The 18,526-nt window shown below is 50.2% G+C and overlaps 1 protein-coding gene across 10 annotated transcripts in view; it reads right to left on the bottom strand.

Annotated features, from left to right (window-relative positions):
- The window catches only part of LOC119969166 (galactosylgalactosylxylosylprotein 3-beta-glucuronosyltransferase 1-like), a 170,975-nt gene that overhangs the window by 66,202 nt on the left and 86,247 nt on the right, over nucleotides 1-18,526 (bottom strand). For 6 of the 10 annotated variants that reach the window (XR_005461302.1, XM_038802397.1, XM_038802393.1 and 3 more), the window contains one exon: nucleotides 5,017-5,112. The exons of the other annotated variants lie outside the window; for them this stretch is intronic. The gene's annotated coding sequence lies outside the window, so the exon portion shown is untranslated. The remainder of the gene's footprint in view (nucleotides 1-5,016; nucleotides 5,113-18,526) is intronic. 10 annotated transcript variants of the gene reach the window in all.

The raw sequence follows: 18,526 nt of genomic DNA, 5'->3' as shown, positions 1-18,526 counted from the left end.
CACTCCTGGCTTGAGCCTTGTAAATGGTGGACACGCTTTGGGAGCCAGGAGGTGAGTTAAATGTGAGTACTTGACAAGCTCTCAGAGGCATTGAGAAAATCACCTGATGTTGGTTGAGTGGTAAATAAAGGCACGGGGAGTCCAAATTAAGCAGAAAGTAAACAACATTTATTTTACAACAATTATATACATGATTACGGGAAGAATCTCACCAGATACTCTCTCCTGTTGATTGGTTCCAGACTGGCCAACCTTTTACACAAGGTCGAGTAAGCTACCTCGGCCCTAGCGGGGGAGCTCGTACTCCTAAAGGAGCACGGAAAACAATATGTCCCACACAGGTTATTACATTCCTTCCTCGCAAAGTCCGAAGCTCTCTCTAAGGACAATGATGAGGAGAAGACGACGATGTTGCAAAAATCATTGACGAAGAAGAAGAAGAAACTGGTGTAGCACTTGCAGCAGTCGGACGACGAAGATGTTTCGACTCCAGCTGATTGCTGTCGAGCGGAGCGGGAGGATTGGCTGGCATGTACCTTGCTGGCAAACGAGGTTTACGGTTAGAATGCCTGGGCAAATTATCAGCCGATGGTGATGGAGATTCCACATGTTTGGATCTCCATGAGTCTAAGGAAAGGATGTCAGGCATGTCTGCATCAAGGGAAAATTCAGGTATCGCAGCAGGATGTACTGGCAACGGAACTGGAGGATCCGATGAAGAGATCCGCCACAGCACCTGATGAAGAGACCGCCGGGTGTGGGTATGATCCAGGTGTCGCCGCATAAGCTGCCCTCAAACACAAACTTGGCAAGGCCCAATTGACGGACACTAATCCCAGAGAGCCATTGAGCCCCTTCAGCAAAGTTATGAACGTAGACCAGGTCATCAGGTACGAAGTGTCGAAGTGGGCGACGTTGAGCCGGGCAACTCCTTGCAATTCTTGGCAATGGTGCACCTTAGTGCCAGTACCCGCCAACAGCAAACATTGTCTGAAGCCGTTGATCCATTAGCAGCTCGGTCGTGCCACCTCCGTCACCACTCTGTGATGTACGGAAACAGGAACCTTGCTAGAAATCCATCGAGCCCACAGTCTGCTTCTTCAGCCCCCGTTTTACTGTCTATCTGGCTATTTCGGCGGAACTATTTGGCATTGGATGATAAGGGGCGAATCCCATTGCGCTTTGCAAAAGTGGCAAACTCTTTGCTCGTAAACGAGGGTCCATTATCAATGATGAGCACCTTGAGTATGCCATGGATCGAAAAAGTACATGGGCGCTCTATGGTCGCTTGGCACATGATAGATGTCATCCGGTGGACATCCAGCCACTTTGAGTGGGAGTCCACCATGATCAGAAAGGGCGAGCCCAAAAAAAGTCCAGCAAAATTCACATGAATGCGCGCTCAAGAGTGGCCCAGGGATGCAAGGGGCGTCTAATTTTTTTTTCATAGAATTTGCAGTGCAGAAGGAGGCCATTCGGCCCATCGAGTCTGCACCGGCTCTTGGAAAGAGCACCCTACCCAAGGTCAACACCTCCACCCTATCCCCATAACCCAGTAACCCCACCCAACACTAAGGGCAATTTTGGATACTAAGGGCAATTTATCAAAGCCAATCCACCTAACCTGCACATCTTTGGACTGTGGGAGGAAACCGGAGCACCCGGGGGAAACCCATGCACACACGGGTGGGATGTGCAGACTCAGCACAGACAGTGACCCAAGCCGGAATCGAACCTGGGACCCTGGAGCTGTGAAGCAATTGTGCTATCCACAATGCTACCGTGCCGCCCCAGGCATTCTATTCCTGACAAACAGGCAGTTCTGGGCCAACAGCTTGATAGCCACATCCAGCCCTAGTTTCTGGCCAACATCTTCATCTTGGATACTCCAGGATGCCCCGCATGAAGATCCTTCAAAACGAAAGCGTGCCCATTTTCAGGGACGACGACCCTCGTGCCCAAAGAGGATACCGTCCTCCACGGTTATTTCATAGAACATGGAAGAAAAGGCCTTCAACTCTCCTGGAAGCTGTTGCCAATGCCCACCGTACAACACTAACAGACGCACCGTAACCAACACAGGATCGGTCTGCGTCCACTCGGAGACACAGGAAGCAGACAAAGAGTCATAAAGTTGAGGACCGCAATGACTTGGTCCATTGTGGGCAGGTCCCCACCGGCAGAGTAGATGACTGAACTCGTCCGCATTTGCAATTTGCATCTATGGACAATGTTCAAAAGAGCACTCATACGAGGCAAAGCCCAGCACTAGATCCGTGCAGATACGATCGGCGGGAAATAGGCCGAGTAGCGGCTAATGGTCAGTTACTATGACAAAATGGCGCCACAGATGTATTGGCGACCATAGACATCGTGATGAAAACGTTTTATGCCAAAAACCACAGCCAGGCCCTCCTTGTCAATATGCGCATAGTTCTTCTCAGCAGCAGTCAGTGTCTGGGAGGCAAACACAATTGAAAAGTCACAGCCCTCACCCAGATAAGGACCGCTCCTATACCTTACGATGAAGCGTCAAATGATTTAGCTGTTTCAAAAAGGATAAGCTACGCTTTACCTCCTTAAAGCCCATTGTCTGGCCACACCCCAAACCCAGGAATGGCACATCTTCAGCAGCAAATGAAAGGGGGGCCAGGATAGTAGCCAGGTTTGGAATGAATGGCCGTAATAATTGATGAGGCCTAAAAAGTGGCGTCTCGTGGTGGAGGGCCATCTTTATCACCTGTACTCTATCTGTTACCATATGTAACCCTTCACCATTGACCCGGTAGTCGAAATGAACACCCTTTTTGGCCTGAAAGACACATTTCTCCCTGTGCAGGCAGACGCCATACTTGGGGAACCTCTGTGACGCCGCATCGAGATTCCACAGATGCTCCTTCCCCGTAGCCCCGTGATCAAAATTTCATTGAGGTAGATGGCAAGCTGCGCAAGGTGCCCTCCATCACATGCTGAAATACAGCACACACTGAGGACATGCCAAACGGAAGCTGGGTGAATCCGTACAGACCCTTGTGTATGTTGATAGGCACATACTTCCTCAAAGCCTTATTCAAATGTAGCTGGAAATAAGCTTTGTTCATGTTGAGCTTTGTAAACATTGATCCACCAGCTAACGCAGTGTATTGATCCTCTCTTCTGGGCACAGGGTAATGGTCTAACTGAGAAGCCATCTTCACCGTTAACTTGTAATCACCACAGAGGTGAACCGTCCGATCCAGCTTCAGCACCGGGACCACCGGCGTCGCCCAGTTGGCAAAAAGCAGCAGCCGGATGATTCACAAATTTTCCTGCTGTCAAAGGTCGGTCTCGACCTTCCCAACGATGGCAGAAGGGACCAGGCAGGCCGAGAAATATCTGGGTTAGGCCTCCAGGTCCATCTGGATTGTAGCCACAGTCCCTTAATGGTACCGAGGCTCGGCACAAAGGCTTAGGTGAACTTGCTCAGCACCAAGCCTAAGCCTCCCATCCCCACTTGAAAAACATATCACCAATCAATCTTCAAGTGGCACAATCAATTATGGCCCAACAAGCTAGGGCCATTTCCTTGTACCATGATGAGAGGAAGGTGCAGGGACTGATCGCCATAAATCACTGGAGCGAACGTAGACCCCACAATGTACAAACATTCACCTCTATTCATGGCCAACCAAGCTGCCGTGTTCGTCACCGACAAAGTAGTCATTCTCTGCTTGATCTGTTCAAAGGTGTGTTGCACGACAACTGAAACAGCCGCTCCAGTTGTCCATTGACCTGTACTGGAATATGAACTGGGACTATACGGAATGCCGACACATAATTGGGATGCATCGCGGCCTCATCCTCAGCCTCTTCCGGGTTATCCAAATACAAGGCCTCATCATGGGGCCGACGCCAACCCTCACGAGGGTGCCTGGGGCGTTGGCTCTCCTGCAGCCAGTGTCTACGTCTGGTGCAATGTCAGTACTTCACACAGTGGGCGGAATCACTATCAGCAGAGTCCTGGGATGGTGTGCGGTGCCTAGCCCCATGACCAAAGGCAGGAATTGCTGCAGTGTTCCTTCCGGGACATAGAGGAAGCACATTGGGGCAGCCATAGACAACATTCACTTCCACACTCTGTTACTCCTGAATGCTCTGTGTTGCGCTTTCTTGGGAAAGGGACATTTGTAGCACTTGCTGAAACACGAGAGAGAACTTTCGCCAGAAACTTCTTCTGAGTTTCATTGTCATTTACCCCGCAGAGCAAATGGTCGTGGAGCATATCCACTAAAACACTGCCGTGCTCACAATATTCGGCCATCTTTCAAAGTCGCCATATTGAACCTACATCGTTGAATGATCATGGATGGGTTTGGGTTGAAATGCTATCCCACCAACACAACGTGCTGTTCGAACATCATCAGGTCGGGCGCCGGCGGAAACATGAGGCTCCAGATCACTCCAAATGTATGTGCCTTCCAGGCTGTCAGCAATATTACAGTACTCGTTTTCTGTGATATTATTGGCTCTGAAAAAAGGCTGCATTTGTTCTGCGTACTGATTCCAGGCTTCCATATGGGGTCAAAGGCATCCAAATGTTCAAACAAAGGCATTGTCAATCAAAAATATGCAGAAAGTAAACAACATTTATTTTACAACAAGTACATACATGAGTACCGGTCGAACCTCACCAGGTACCCGCTCCTGCTGGTCGGTTGCAGACAGGCCCACTTTTTATTCTAATATGGTTTACCTACCCACCCCTCATGGGGGAGCTTGTACTCCTCAGGGAGCACGAGGGGAAAACAAATCACCCCCATACTGTATGTCCCGTGCAGGTCATTACAGTAAATATTTGCCAGGACATTGGGAGAAGTCTCCTCTCCCTCTTTGAATAGTTGTGTGTTCTTTTATACCCACCCAAGGCAACAGCAGGGCCTTTGTGTAATATCTTATCCAATGGCTGCTCATGCAATTAGCAGTAAGAGAAAGTGCATTTACTCCACAACAGATATGGTATGGGCAGGGCAGATGCACCTGCTGTTGTTCTCTTTCCAAGTCCTGAAATACTAATGGTCCTCGTCAGGGCAGATGACCAGAGAGCAGAAAAGGGGCACCGGCTCCATGGAGAAACTGCAAACCAAGAACAATCATCTCCTTATTGCAATGACAATCATTCCCGTTTTAGCCCTCTCATGGCCACAAATTAATCTTAGGCCCTTGGTAGTTCTAAGTCCCACTGAGTCTATGAAAAGGATGTTACATCTCCATAGAGATTGGTAACATTTAAAAAGAAATTCTAACTTCCAATTAAAAGCTGAAAGACCGACACATTGTGATATCAGGAATTCAAACTTTTACTGTAACAAATGACTAAAAGCACTCTTCTCTAAACACTATTTTGTTTTTTTAGCAACTTGTACCTTTAAATTGCAGAGACAAATATTCCCCTTTCATATGTATCATCGATTGTATTATTCATGGTATTATAGTCCTTTTAGCAAACAGTTCACATTTGCTCCCAGCTTCCAATGAGTTATCCAATCCTCATTTCAGTGAATAGTAATTTTGCATGACTGTCTCCAGGTGTTTTCCTCAGTTTTCAGAAAATTTCTCAAATCCAGCACAATAGTAAAGCCTGTTCCAATTCTTCTTTTTTCCCCTTGCCATACCAGGACAAATCTCCCAGAAGCCATAGAAGGTTATAGGATGCTTCTCTTCAACTCAATACTGATGCCCTCCCACACCCAGCAATGGTAGCTTCCAAGGTCACGGAGCCTTTTCTCTCTGCTGTTCACATATAATTGCATTCTATCTGTAATATTCATTGATTTGTAGGGTAGCCTGCATTCTGATCTCAAAAAGGCTTCCTCTGCCCTCTTTCTCATGATGACATGAAACACGTTAACCTTGTATCTAGGTTGATTGGGTATCTTTAATCCCAAATCCCCTTCATTTTAGAAGCAACTTGATAAGTTACAGCACAACATTTAAAACTTGTTATTCATAACACCTTTCCAGGACTTTGGGAGACTCAACCCATACTATGCTAAACTCAAAAGCAGACTGCAGAACAGATCACATGACTCACTTCATTTACCCTAAATTTAAAGCTACAGTCCCAAAATATAATAATCCTAAAAACCTCATAATTGTGGCAGGGACATCTGAGCGGATACCCTGTGTAGCCTGGGAATGTCTCACCATATAAACTTCAAAAGGTTGGCACTGCAACAGAGTGTGGCAACAGAGTGTGAACTTCATCAGAAATATGGAACTGAGTTCCAAATTTTTAAATAACTTGGAGCTCATGTGAGCACATTAAGGAGGCTGTATTGATTTTAACCCCATGGCGTTGTCTTCCCCCAATTTATTATTTTTTTTATAAATGTTTTTTATTGGGTATTTGAACAAAGTATATTTACCGTTATGTACACAGAATAGAACACATATATACATAGAAGAGAAGGGAACACTCACAAAAAACAAAACAAACAAACAAAAAAAAGTTAGAATAAAATAACTGGTTGGGTATTTTGTGCGAGCTCAACAACAGCAGCTCTGTACAATTGGCAGTATTGTTTTTTTTAAAATAATTTTTATTGGAATTTTTTACAGAAAATATAAAATATAACAACAAACAATGAAATGCAACAAAATAACCCATAACAACTGTAACACCCCCCAGACCGTATCAACGCATGTATCATATCCCCCCACCCCCCAACCCCAACAAGAGAACTTAAAAATTGTACAAATTAAAATTAAATAAACAAACATAGTCATCGTCCCCCCCCCCTTTTCCCTCCCCCTCCCCCCCCTTTTCCCTCCCCCTTCCCCCCCCTCCCCCCCCGGGTTGCTGCTGCTACTGTCCCAGTACCCTACCGTTGAGCCAGAAAGTCGAGGAAAGGTTGCCACCGCCTAAAGAACCCTTGTACTGATCCTCTCAGGGCGAATTTGACCTTCTCTAACTTAATAAAACCCGCCATGTCATTGATCCAGGTCTCCACGCATGGGGGCCTCACATCCTTCCATTGTAGCAAAATCCTTCGCCGGGCTACTAGGGACGCAAAGGCCAGAACACCAGCCTCTTTCGCCTCCTGCACTCCCGGCTCCACCCCAACCCCGAAAATCGCGAGTCCCCATCCTGGCTTGACCCTGGATCCCACCACCCTTGACACCATCCTCGCCACCCCCTTCCAGAACTCCTCCAGTGCCGGGCATGCCCAGAACATATGGGCATGGTTCGCTGGACTCCCCGAGCACCTGACACACCTGTCTTCACCCCCAAAGAACCTACTCATCCTCGTCCCAGTCATGTGGGCTCGGTGCAGCACCTTGAATTGGATGAGGCTAAGCCGCGCACACGAGGAGGAAGAATTAACCCTCTCCAGGGCATCAGCCCATGTCCCGTCTTCGATCTGTTCCCCCAGTTCCCCCTCCCACTTAGTTTTCAGCTCCTCTACTGACGCCTCCTCCACCTCCTGCATAACCTTGTAGATATCAGATATCTTCCCCTCTCCGACCCAGACCCCCGAAAGCACCCTGTCACTCACCCCACTCGCGGGAAGCGAAGGGAATCCCTCCACCTGCCGTCTAGCAAATGCCTTTACCTGCAGATACCTGAACATGTTTCCCGGGGGGAGCCCAAATTTCTCCTCCAACTCCCCCAGGCTCACAAACCTCCCATCAATAAACAGGTCCCTCAGCTGTCTGATGCCCGCTCTGTGCCAACCCTGAAATCCCCCATCAATGTTCCCCGGGACGAACCTATGGTTCCCCCTTAACACAGCCTCCATCGAGCCCCCCACTTCTCCCCTATGTCGCCTCCACTGCCCCCAAATCTTGAGGGTAGCCGCCACCACCGGACTCGTGGTATACCTCGTAGGAGGGAGCGGCCACGGCGCCGTTACCAGGGCCCCCAAGCTTGTATCTCCACAGGACGCCCTCTCCATCCGTTTCCATGCTGCCCCCTCCCCCTCCATCACCCACTTGTGCACCATCGACACATTGGCCGCCCAGTAGTACCCCGAGAGATTGGGTAACGCCAGCCCCCCTCCCCATCTCTACCCCGCTCCAAGAAGACCCTCTTCACCCTCGGGGTCCCATGCGCCAAAACAAAGCTCATGATGCTGCTGGTCACCCTTCTAAAAAAGGCCCTAGGGATAAAGATGGGCAAACACTGAAAAAGGAACAAGAACCTCAGGAGAACTGTCATTTTGACGGACTGCACTCTACCCGCCAACGATAGCGGCATCATGTCCCACCTTTTAAATTCCACCTCCATCTGCTCCACCAGCCTGGTAAAATTAAGCTTATGGAGAGTCCCCCAACTCCTGGCCACCTGCACCCCCAGATATCTGAAACTCTTCACTGCCCTCTTAAACGGGAGCCTCCCAATTCCCTCCTCCTGATCTCCCGGGTGTACTACAAATACCTCGCTCTTGCCTAAATTTAACTTATAGCCCGAGAAGCCCCCAAATTCCACCAACAGCTCCATCACCCCCGGCATTCCCCCTTCTGGGTCCGCCACATACAACAGCAGGTCGTCCACATACAGCGATACCCGATGTTCCTCCCCACCCCGCACCAGACCCCTCCATCTCCCTGACTCGCTCAACGCCATAGCCAGAGGTTCAATCGCCAGTGCAAAGAGCAAGGGGGACAGGGGGCACCCCTGCCTGGTCCCACGGTAGAGCCTAAAGTACTCCGATCTCCTTCCATTTGTAACTACATTCGCCCTCGGAGCCGCATAGAGCAGCCTCACCCATTTGATGAATCCCTCCCCAAATCCGAACCGCTCCAGCACCTCCTGTCTGTGGGGGGAAACTGGGGGGGGGGGGGGGGGGGGGGGGGGTACATATACATTTGGGTGCGGGGGAAACAAATACACAACAATTACAGAGGGCAATATGCGAATGGTCATGGTGTTGGTGTCGTCGCTTGCTTGTCCCGGACGGTTTTCATTGCCGTCTCGCGATCACCTCCGCTTCAGCCGTTCGTCCCGTCTTTCACCCGGATTTTCCTTGTTCTCTGCTCCTGTAGATGCCAAGTTTGTTATTGTTTCCCCTCTATCCCTCCCTCCCCCACCTCGGCTACTTTCCCCTGATTCTTGGCTACCTGGCTATTCGTCTGCTTGTTCGATGGCCACAAACAGGTCCCGGAACAATTCGGTGAATGGCTCCCATGTTCTTTGGAAGCCGTCATCTGACCCTCGGATGGCGAATATGATTTACATTATTTGGAGAGATTCTGAGAGGTCGGACAGCCAGTCTGCAGCTTTGGGTGATGCTGCTGACCGCCAGCTGAACAGGATTCTACGGCGGGTGATCAGGGAGGCAAAGGCAAGGGCATCCGCCCTCCTCCCCAGGAATAGATCTGGCTGGTCTGAAACCCCGAAGACCGCCACTATCGGGCATTGTTCCACCCTCATCCCCACCACTTTGAACATTGCCTCAAAGAAGGCTGTCCAGTACCCCGCAAGTCTGGGGCAAGACCTGAACATGTGGGCATGGTTCGCCGGGCCTCCTTGGCACTGTTCACATCTATCCTCCATCTCCGGGAAGAACCTACTCATACGAGTTCTTTTTAAGTGGGCTCTATGTACCACTTTTAGTTGCGTCAGGCTGAGCCTTGCGCACATGGAGGTGGTGTTGACCCTATGCAGTGCTTCGCTCCAAAGTCTCCACCCTATTTCAATCCCCACGTCCTCCTCCCAGTTCATTCTTGTTGCATCCAGTACGGTGTCATCCCTTTCCACCAGTTGGTCATATATGTCGCTACAGTTCCCTTTATCTAGGATGATTGCGTCTAGTAACTCTTCCAGTAATGTGTGTCGTGGTGGTTGTGGATACGTCCTTGTCTCCTTTCGTAGGAAGTTTTTGAGTTGCAGATACCTTAGCTCGTTCCCCCTGGCTAGCTGGAATTTCTCCGTCAGTTCGTCCATTGTTGCGACCCTGCCGTCTGTGTATAGATCCCTGACTGTCAGTGTCCCTCTGTCCTGTCCCCACTTTTTAAAGGTGGCGTCAGTCAGCGCTGGTGTGAACGTATGGTTGTTGCAGATGGGAGCTTTGTCCGACATTTTGGTCAGGCCAAATTGCTGCTATAGTTGGTTCCAGGATTGGAGGGCGGCTATCACCAGCGGACTGATGGAGTGCCTTTTGGGTGGGGATGGGAGTGCCGCCATGGCGAGGGCCCGCAGGGAGATCCCCTTGCAGGAGGCCTCTTCCGCGCGCACCCACTCGGCTTCTGGCTCCTTGATCCATCCCCTTATTCGCTCAGCCGTCGCCGCCCAGTGATAGAATTGTAGGTTTGGGAGGGCTAGCCCCACCCCCGGATTTTGATTTTTGTAGGACCTTCTTTGAGATCCTAGCATTCTTCCCCAACCCCCCCAACCCCCGTCCCATACAAACGCCATGATTAGTTTGTCTCGTGCTTTGAAAAAGGCCTTGGGGAAGTAGATCGGGATGGATCTAAGTAGGAAGAGGTACCAGGCCAGCACATTCATTTTGATCGTCTGGACTCTCCCCGTGAGGGAGAGTGGGAGTATGTTCCATCTTTGCAGGTCCTTTTTTACTTTCTCTGTCAGACTGGTGAGGTTCCATTTGTGGATCCCTTTCCAGTCATGGGCTATTTTGTGTCAGGCTTGTTTAAACGGCAGTCCCATTAGTGCTGCCCCACCTACTTGTGGGTGCACCGGGAAGATGTCGCTTTTGCTCATGTTGCGTTTGTAGCCCATAAAGGCACCAAACTCTTTCAGGAGCGCGATGATTCTGTCCATGCTACTTTGTGGGCCCGAAATGTAGAGGAGCAGGTCATCTGCATAGAGTGAGACTCTGCCGTCCCTTTGGATCCCCCTCCAGCATTTTGCTGCTCTGAGATTGCCAGAGCGAACAGCAGCGGGGACAGTGGGCATCCTTGTCCTGTGCCCCTGTGCAGCTGAAAGTATCGGGAGTTGGCGTTGTTGGTCCGTACGCTTGCCTTGGGAGCGTTGTCTAGAAGTTTTGCCCAGGAGGTGAACCCTGTTCTGGTGTTCTGGTGTTCTCTCCCCGGATGAGGTCATTATCACATTTAGCAGGTGCCTGATGTTCGAGGTAAGCTGTCTACCTTTGACAAAACCCGTCTGGTCCTCTGCGACCACTTCTGGTACACAGTCTTCTAGCCTTTCGGTTAGGATTTTGGCCAGTATTTTGGCATCTGCAGTGAGCTGGGTCTGTATGACCCACATTCTGTTGTATCTTTATTTTTGTTAGGTATCCCCGAACAGGCGCCGGAATGTGGTGACTAGGGGCTTTTCACAGTAACTTCATTTGAAGCCTACTTGTGAGAATAAGCAATTTTCATTTTTGCATTACATTTTTTCATTTCAATTCATTCCCACACTCAATAATAAAAAACAAGCAAATCAGCTCAAGGCTTGAATCCTGTTACTATTATCCAAAGTATACTTCTCATCAAGCTTTAGTGGTCAGTGACTGCTGGACAAAATTTTGAGATCTATTCAGGAAATTATCCTAGTTGACTACAAGCTTGTTTCCTGTCTGCTATTTTGAAAGTCCATTTATATGATCGGGAGGGAGATCCTGGCTCACAAGCAGAAAACCCCAGCTATAGAATGAAGAGCGAGGGGGATGCCCATATTTCTGTGCAGCTGCAGAATAGCAAAAGAAGGAGCCCCATTTATGTCAACAGATGCTTCAAACATCCTGCACATGGTGTTCCATAAATTACAATGGAGCTCAGTGAAGAGCCAGCAGTTCAACCATTTCTAATTGCAGAAGACATCAAATTCCATACTTAATACTGTAAAGAACTACTTCATTGAATTGTGTAGCATATAATTCTAACTGTTAAATCTTCCAAGTTCCTTGGCTAAATGAAATCAATTAATTAAAATCATGAGCAGCAAAGGCATGATTTTCCAATGATACATGTGAGGCCATGTAAAATCTGTTCTTATATTTATTAACTTATTTATCATAACTTATCCATAAAATCTCATTCACTGTCATCCCTTCGCTTGTCAATGGGATTTCCCATTGAAGCCACTCCACGCCACTGGGAAACCCAGGGGCATGGTTACGCTGCTGGTGGGAAAAGAAAATCTTAATGGCCGGAGAATTCCGGCCAGCATCTAATTTTGTTGTCAAAATAGATTGGTAGAATAGTAAACTGCATTATAACAGCCACTACCTCTTCAAAAGTACTTCATTGGTTCAAAAGCACTTCTGGATGTCCTAACATCATGAAAGGATTTACATCAAAGGAAATTTGTCTTTTATCATCCACCTTAATAGAAACTTTTATTCAGCCATTGGGATTCTCTTTTCCGCTGGCAGTGCATCCCTACCCGTGGGATTCCACCAGCATGTGGTGATTTAATGAGAAATCCCATTGACAAGTGGCGGGAAGAGAAAATCCCACTGCCAGCAAACAGCGCTATGCCGAGAAACACATGCTGGGGGACCGGAGAACCTTGCCCAAGATATGGTGAGAAGGTGACCTCCGTGTTCTGAAAAGATGTTAAAAGCTATGGAGTATATAGTCTACTGTGATTTTGGGTCAGTCTAGGCTAGAACTGTTCACAGTAACACAGTTCATTTTGACCAATTGGAATAGGTCTAAAGGATGTTCCAGAAGTGAGGAATTCTTAAAGGATTTGTTAGTTCTTTGTTTTTCCTAATCTCCCAGCTTTTGCTAACCTTTATTTATATTCTTGTGAACAGCTCTTCATCCAGAATGTTGTAGAAGATTTTCCTCCCAACAATCCATAATATTTATGCAAATCCGAAGCAAACTGTACATAATATGCTCACAAGATCATTGTGTATATGGAATACTGTACAGGCTATCCAAATTCATCCATTCAGAGAGATCCCAACATGCCCACCATTTTGGTATCTAATTAGTTCTTAAAAGATTACAGGGCATTAATCTCCTCTTTTCTGGAAGTCCATTCTATACATAGATCATTTTTTATGTGAAGAATAATTTCTTGATACAAGTTCTAAATTTGTCTTTCATTATTAGTTTGAACCCAGTGCTCTCGTCCCATTTTCACAAATTAATTTCAAATTATTCTTCTGAAACACCCTCTCAATTCCCTTAACTATTTTATTTAATTCTGTAAGATAAGTTCTCAAATGCCTCCTTAGAATGCTGCAACGCTCAACTTTCCCTATAAATCAGACCCTTCACACAAGTCAGCAGTCTCATTACTCTTCTCTGCTGCCAAATTTCACTCTAAGTCACCTTTGATCACATGTTTCTGCTATTTTTTTTACATTTGTCCCCTTAAGTCATTGTAATGCCGATGGCATTTGAAATATTCTGGAGACTCAAACAGAGTAGAAGAAGAACTGAACAAAAGAATGGACATGAAAAAAAGATCTTACAATACAAACTTTCATGAGTGTTTGGGGCATCTAAGAGAATGGCAATTGGCAAATCAAGTTAAAGTTAATGATAGTTGGCTTATAGCACCAAAAATGTAACATGTTATGCATGTATTTGTAGACAATGAATGAAGCCACACTTATGGAAAAGAGCAGGCACGATCAAAATTACTGATTGAAGAGGAGACCACACCAACGTTTAATAGGGAAGGTAGACTTCCGGTGGCGGCGATGCCTGAGTGAGCCGCACATTCGGTGGGCTCTCACTCCGGCGGGGCTTTGGAGCTGATTCCCCTCAATAGCGGGACCTCGGGGGCGGCAAAAAGGCTGCCGCGAAAGGGCTGGAGAGCGGGCTGACAGCGATGGAAACGTGGGAGGCCAGCAGGTAGGGGAAGAGAGAGAGAGAGAGAGACGGAGGCAAGGAGCAGAGGAAACGGACCTGGAAAGTAAGATGGCGGACCCACGGAACTTCCTTCCTCCAGGAGAAGAAAAGAAGTTTTGGAGTTGCTGAAGCAGGACAACTTGGACCCACCAGAGGCCCAGAAGGTAAAATTTAAGGAGCTGGGCGAAGGAAAGGGGCAGCGAAGGCGCTGAGGAGCGGGCTGCGGCACATGGAACAGCGAGAGTCCAGAAGGCAGAAGAAGAAGGAGAAAAAGGGACAGAGGCAAGGACCTGAAGAAACTCACCTGGGACCTAAGATGGCGGACACACGGACCCTGGACTCAGCAATCCAGCAGGCGCTGGACAACATGCTCCAGGTAATGAAGTCCAGTTTTGAAGCGCTGAAGCGGGACAGCTTGGACCCAATCCAGAAAGCGGTGGATCAGCTGAACCAGAGGCTGGACGCGCAGGATGTTAAAGTTAAGGAGCTGGGAGAGGCGGTGGAGGAGCAGGAGGATGCGCAGACGGTTGCAGCGTTAGAAGTTGACGGCCTGAAAGAGCGGCAGAGAAGACTGCTGGACAGAGTGGAGGAGCTGGAGAATAGAGTCCGCAGGAACAATCTGAGGTTGGTCGGCCTCCCGGAGGGGGCTGAGGGAGCTGATGCTGCAGCGTTTGTAGCAGACCTGCTGAAGCAGCTGATAGGGGCCGAAGCCTTTCCACGACCGCCGGAGCTGGAGGGGGCATACAGAGTGCAGGCAAGGCAGGGGCGGCCGGGCGGACCCCCCCCGCCCGATGGTGATTAGGTTCCACAGGTCCGTGGACAAGGAGCGGGTGCTGCAGTGGGCAAAGAGCGCCAGGAGCAGCACGTGGAACAACAGTGTTCTCCGCATTTATCAGGACCTAAGCCAGGAGGTGGCTCGGCGGCGAGCAGCCTTTAAGAATGTCAAGGAGGTGCTGTTCAAGAAGCACGTGAAGTTTGGTCTGCTGTTCCCAGCTCGGCTATGGGTCACGCACCAGGGTCAACACCACTACTTCTCCGAGCCCGAAGAAGCGATGGATTTTGTGAGGGACCTGGGGCTGGTCCCGAAAGGAGGCCCCAAGGACGCGAATTAGGGCCCGAGGATTACTGTGGGTAGGAATGCCGAATGTGCCTGGACTGCTGCTCAAAGGGTGGCTGGGCCAAAGGGGCCAAGCGGAACATTTGGGACTCTTTCCTTTGTTCATGGACATTGGTTTGGGGGGTTAACCCCCCCTCCCCCCCCACTTTCCCCTTTTTTGTGGTTTTTTTTGTGGTCTCTCTTGTTTCTTATGGGGGTTTTTTGTTTTTTGTGTTGATTTTTGTGCTTTTCCTCTTTTTTCTGGGGTTTTTTTTTCCTGTTTGGGCTGGTTTGTACTTTTTGTGCAGCTCGCAGAAGACACCGGAGCCGGCTTGCCCCAGTGAGTGGGAGAGGGGGATGGGGCGCCGGAGAGTGGGGAGGAGGACGGGGAAACAATGGGAATGAGACAGGAAGGCGCCGGGATGTTGAGTCACCGGGCTAGCAGATTGGCTAGTCAAGGGAGTCAGGTGGGGGGGGAAGTTACAGCCAGTAGATGGCAGGGTGGGGGTATCGGGAGATGGGGTGGGGGGGGGGGTTGTTCTGCTGACAGGGGAGGGACTTGAAATAGGCACTGGAAAGGAGGTCGAGGGTGGAGGCAGCCAAAGGGCGGGCCAGGAATGGCGCAACGCACGGGCCAGGGGCCGGCCCGAGAAAGGCTATGGCTGACCGGCGGGGTGGGAGGGGTGGGATGTGCCCCCCGACCAGGCTAATCACCTGGAACGTCAAGGGACTGAATGGACCGGTTAAGAGGGCGCAGGTGTTCGCGCACTTGCGGGCCCTGAGGGCGGACGTAATTATGTTGCAGGAGACACATCTGAAAGTGTCTGACCAGACCAGGCTAAGGAAGGGCTAGATTAGCCAGGTCTTCCACTCGGACTTGGACTCGAAGTCCAGAGAGGTGGCAATCATGATCAACAAGCGCGTGCAATTTGAGGCAGAGGGCATATCCGCAGACAGGGGGGGGCAGATACCTGATGGTACGGGGCAGACTGGAGGGGAGAAGAGTGGTGCTGGTGAATATATATGCCCCGAACTGGGATGACGTGGACTTCATTAAAAGAGTGCTGGGGAAGATCCCAGACCTGGATTCTCGCAGGCTAATAATGGGAGAAGACTTTAACATGGTCCTTGACCCGACTTTGGATCGGTCGTGTCCCAGAACGGGTAGACTCTCAGCAATGGCAAGGGAGCTGAAAGGGTTTATGGAGCAAATGGGGGCAGTGGACCCCTGGAGAGATAGACAGCCAACAGGAAGGGGCTACTTGTTTTACTCGCACGTCCATAAAGTATATTCCAGGATAGATTTCTTTGTACTAAGCAGGGATTGTATGGGGGAGGTAAAGAACACGGAATACTCAGCAATTACCATTTCAGACCATGCCCCGCATTGGGTTGACCTGCAGTTCGGGGGAGCGAGCTATCAACGCCCGCAATGGAGGCTAGATGTGGGACTGCTGTCGGAGGAGGGGATCTGCGAGAGGCTTCGGAGATGTATGCAAAATTACCTGCAGGTGAATGACATGGGGGAGGTCTCAGCGGCGACCCTGTGGGAGGCGCTAAAGGCAGTAGTGCGGGGGGAGCTGATTTCAATTGGGGCCCACAGAGCCAAGGCAGACAGGGCAGAGATGGATAGATTGGTCAGGGAAATGGGTCGGATAGATGAAGAGCACGCGGAGTCCCCGGGGGAGGTTTTACTCAGGGAGAGACAGAGACTACAGGCGGAACTTGGGGCTCTATTCACGAGCAGGGCCGTGGAACAGCTTAGGAAGGCGAGGGGAGTGGTGTGCGAGCATGGGGAAAAGGCTAGCAGACTGTTAGCGCAGCAACTCAGGAGGAGGGAGGCGGCAAGGGAAATAGGTAGAGTGAGGGATGGGGAGGGGCGCAAAGTGGAGGACCCGGCAGGATTGAATAAGGTATTCCGGGACTTCTATCGCAAGCTGTATACTTCGGAGCCGCCGGAAGAACCGGAGGAGACGAAAAGGTTTCTGGATGGGTTAACCTTCCCAACAGTAGGTGGGGGGCGAGTGGATGAGCTGGGGGCCCCAATTAGAGTAGAGGAGGTATTAGGGGGCCTTAAGGCCATGCAGTCGGGGAAGTCCCCGGGGCCGGATGGATACCCAGTAGAGTTTTATAGGAAGTTCTCGGAGCTGGTGGGCCCGGTCTTGGCAAGGGTTTTTAATGAGGCAAGGGACAGAGGGACCCTGCCGCCGACAATGTCACAAGCCACCATATCACTGATATTGAAGCGGGGTAAAGACCCGGAGGCGTGCGGGTCCTACAGGCCAATCTCCCTGATTCATGTAGACGCCAAGCTCCTGGCAAAGGTACTGGCGGGTAGAATGGAGGACTGTGTACCGGAGGTGATTGGGGAGGATCAAACGGGGTTTGTGAAAGGTAGGCAGCTGGCGGCCAATCTGAGAAGATTACTTAATGTGATAATGATGCCCCCAGCGGGCAGGGAGGTGGAGGTAGTGGTGGCAATGGACGCCGAGAAGGCCTTTGACCGGGTGGAGTGGGACTATCTATGGGAGGTGCTCGGACGGTTTGGGTTCGGGGAGGGATTGGTGGATTGGATCAAACTATTATATCAGGCCCCGAGGGCCAGTGTCAGGACCAACAGAGAAGTGTTGGAGTATTTTAGGTTGTACCGAGGGACCAGATAGGGCTGCCCGCTCTCTCCGCTGCTGTTTGCGCTGGCCATAGAGCCGCTGGCGATTGCGCTGAGAGCCGCAGAGGGTTGGAAGGGGATGGTGAGGGGCGGGGTTGAACACAGGGTTTCTCTATATGCAGACGACCTGCTCCTGTACGTGTCGGACCCAGTGGCCGGGATGGGAACTATACTGGGAATGCTGAGGAAGTTCGGCCAGTTCTCAGGATACAAATTAAATACGGTCAAGAGCGAAATGTTTGTGGTCCAGGCAAGGGGCCAGGAGAACAGATTGAGAGGGCTACCGTTTAGGCTGGTTGAGGAAAATTTCCGGTATTTGGGAATCCAGGTGGCACGAGACTGGGGCAGGCTGCATAAGTTAAATTTGGCCAAGGTGGTGGAGCAAATGAAGGGAGAGTTTCGGAGATGGGATGCACTCCCGCTGTCGCTGGCAGGGAGGGTGCAGACTGTAAAGATGACAATCCTCCCTCGATTTTTGTTTATTTTTCAGTGCCTCCCAATCTTTATCCCACAGTCCTTCTTCAAAAGAGTTAACGGGCTGATCATGAGCTTTGTCTGGGCGGGAAAATCCCCGCGGGTGAAGAAGGCGATGTTGGAGAGGAACCGCAACGAGGGAGGGCTGGCTTTGCCGAGTCTGGTCAATTATTACTGGGCGGCCAACATCGCTATGATAAGGAAGTGGATGGTGGGTACGGGGTCTATTTGGGAGCGGGTGGAGGTGGCTTCGTGCAGGGGCTCCAGCTTGGCAGCCCTGGTCACGGCTCCTCTACCGCTGCCGCCGGCCAAGTACACAACCAGCCCGGTAGTGGTGGCGACCCTGCGGATATGGGGCCAGTGGAGGAGGCATGTGGGGGAGATGGGGGCGTCTGTCTGGGCGCCAATCTGCGACAACCATCGGTTTGCCCCCGGCAGTATGGATGGGGGGTTCCGAGTATGGCGGCGAGCAGGGGCGGGAAGGGTGGGTGATATGTTCCTGGAAGGGAGCTTTGCGAGTTTGAGGAGCTTGG

Source organism: Scyliorhinus canicula, chromosome 7 (assembly GCF_902713615.1).
Source record: "Scyliorhinus canicula chromosome 7, sScyCan1.1, whole genome shotgun sequence".
Taxonomy (NCBI): Eukaryota; Metazoa; Chordata; class Chondrichthyes; order Carcharhiniformes; family Scyliorhinidae; genus Scyliorhinus; species Scyliorhinus canicula.
The sequence above is the reverse complement of the archived record's forward strand: the minus strand, read 5'-3'. Positions and strand labels throughout refer to the sequence as shown.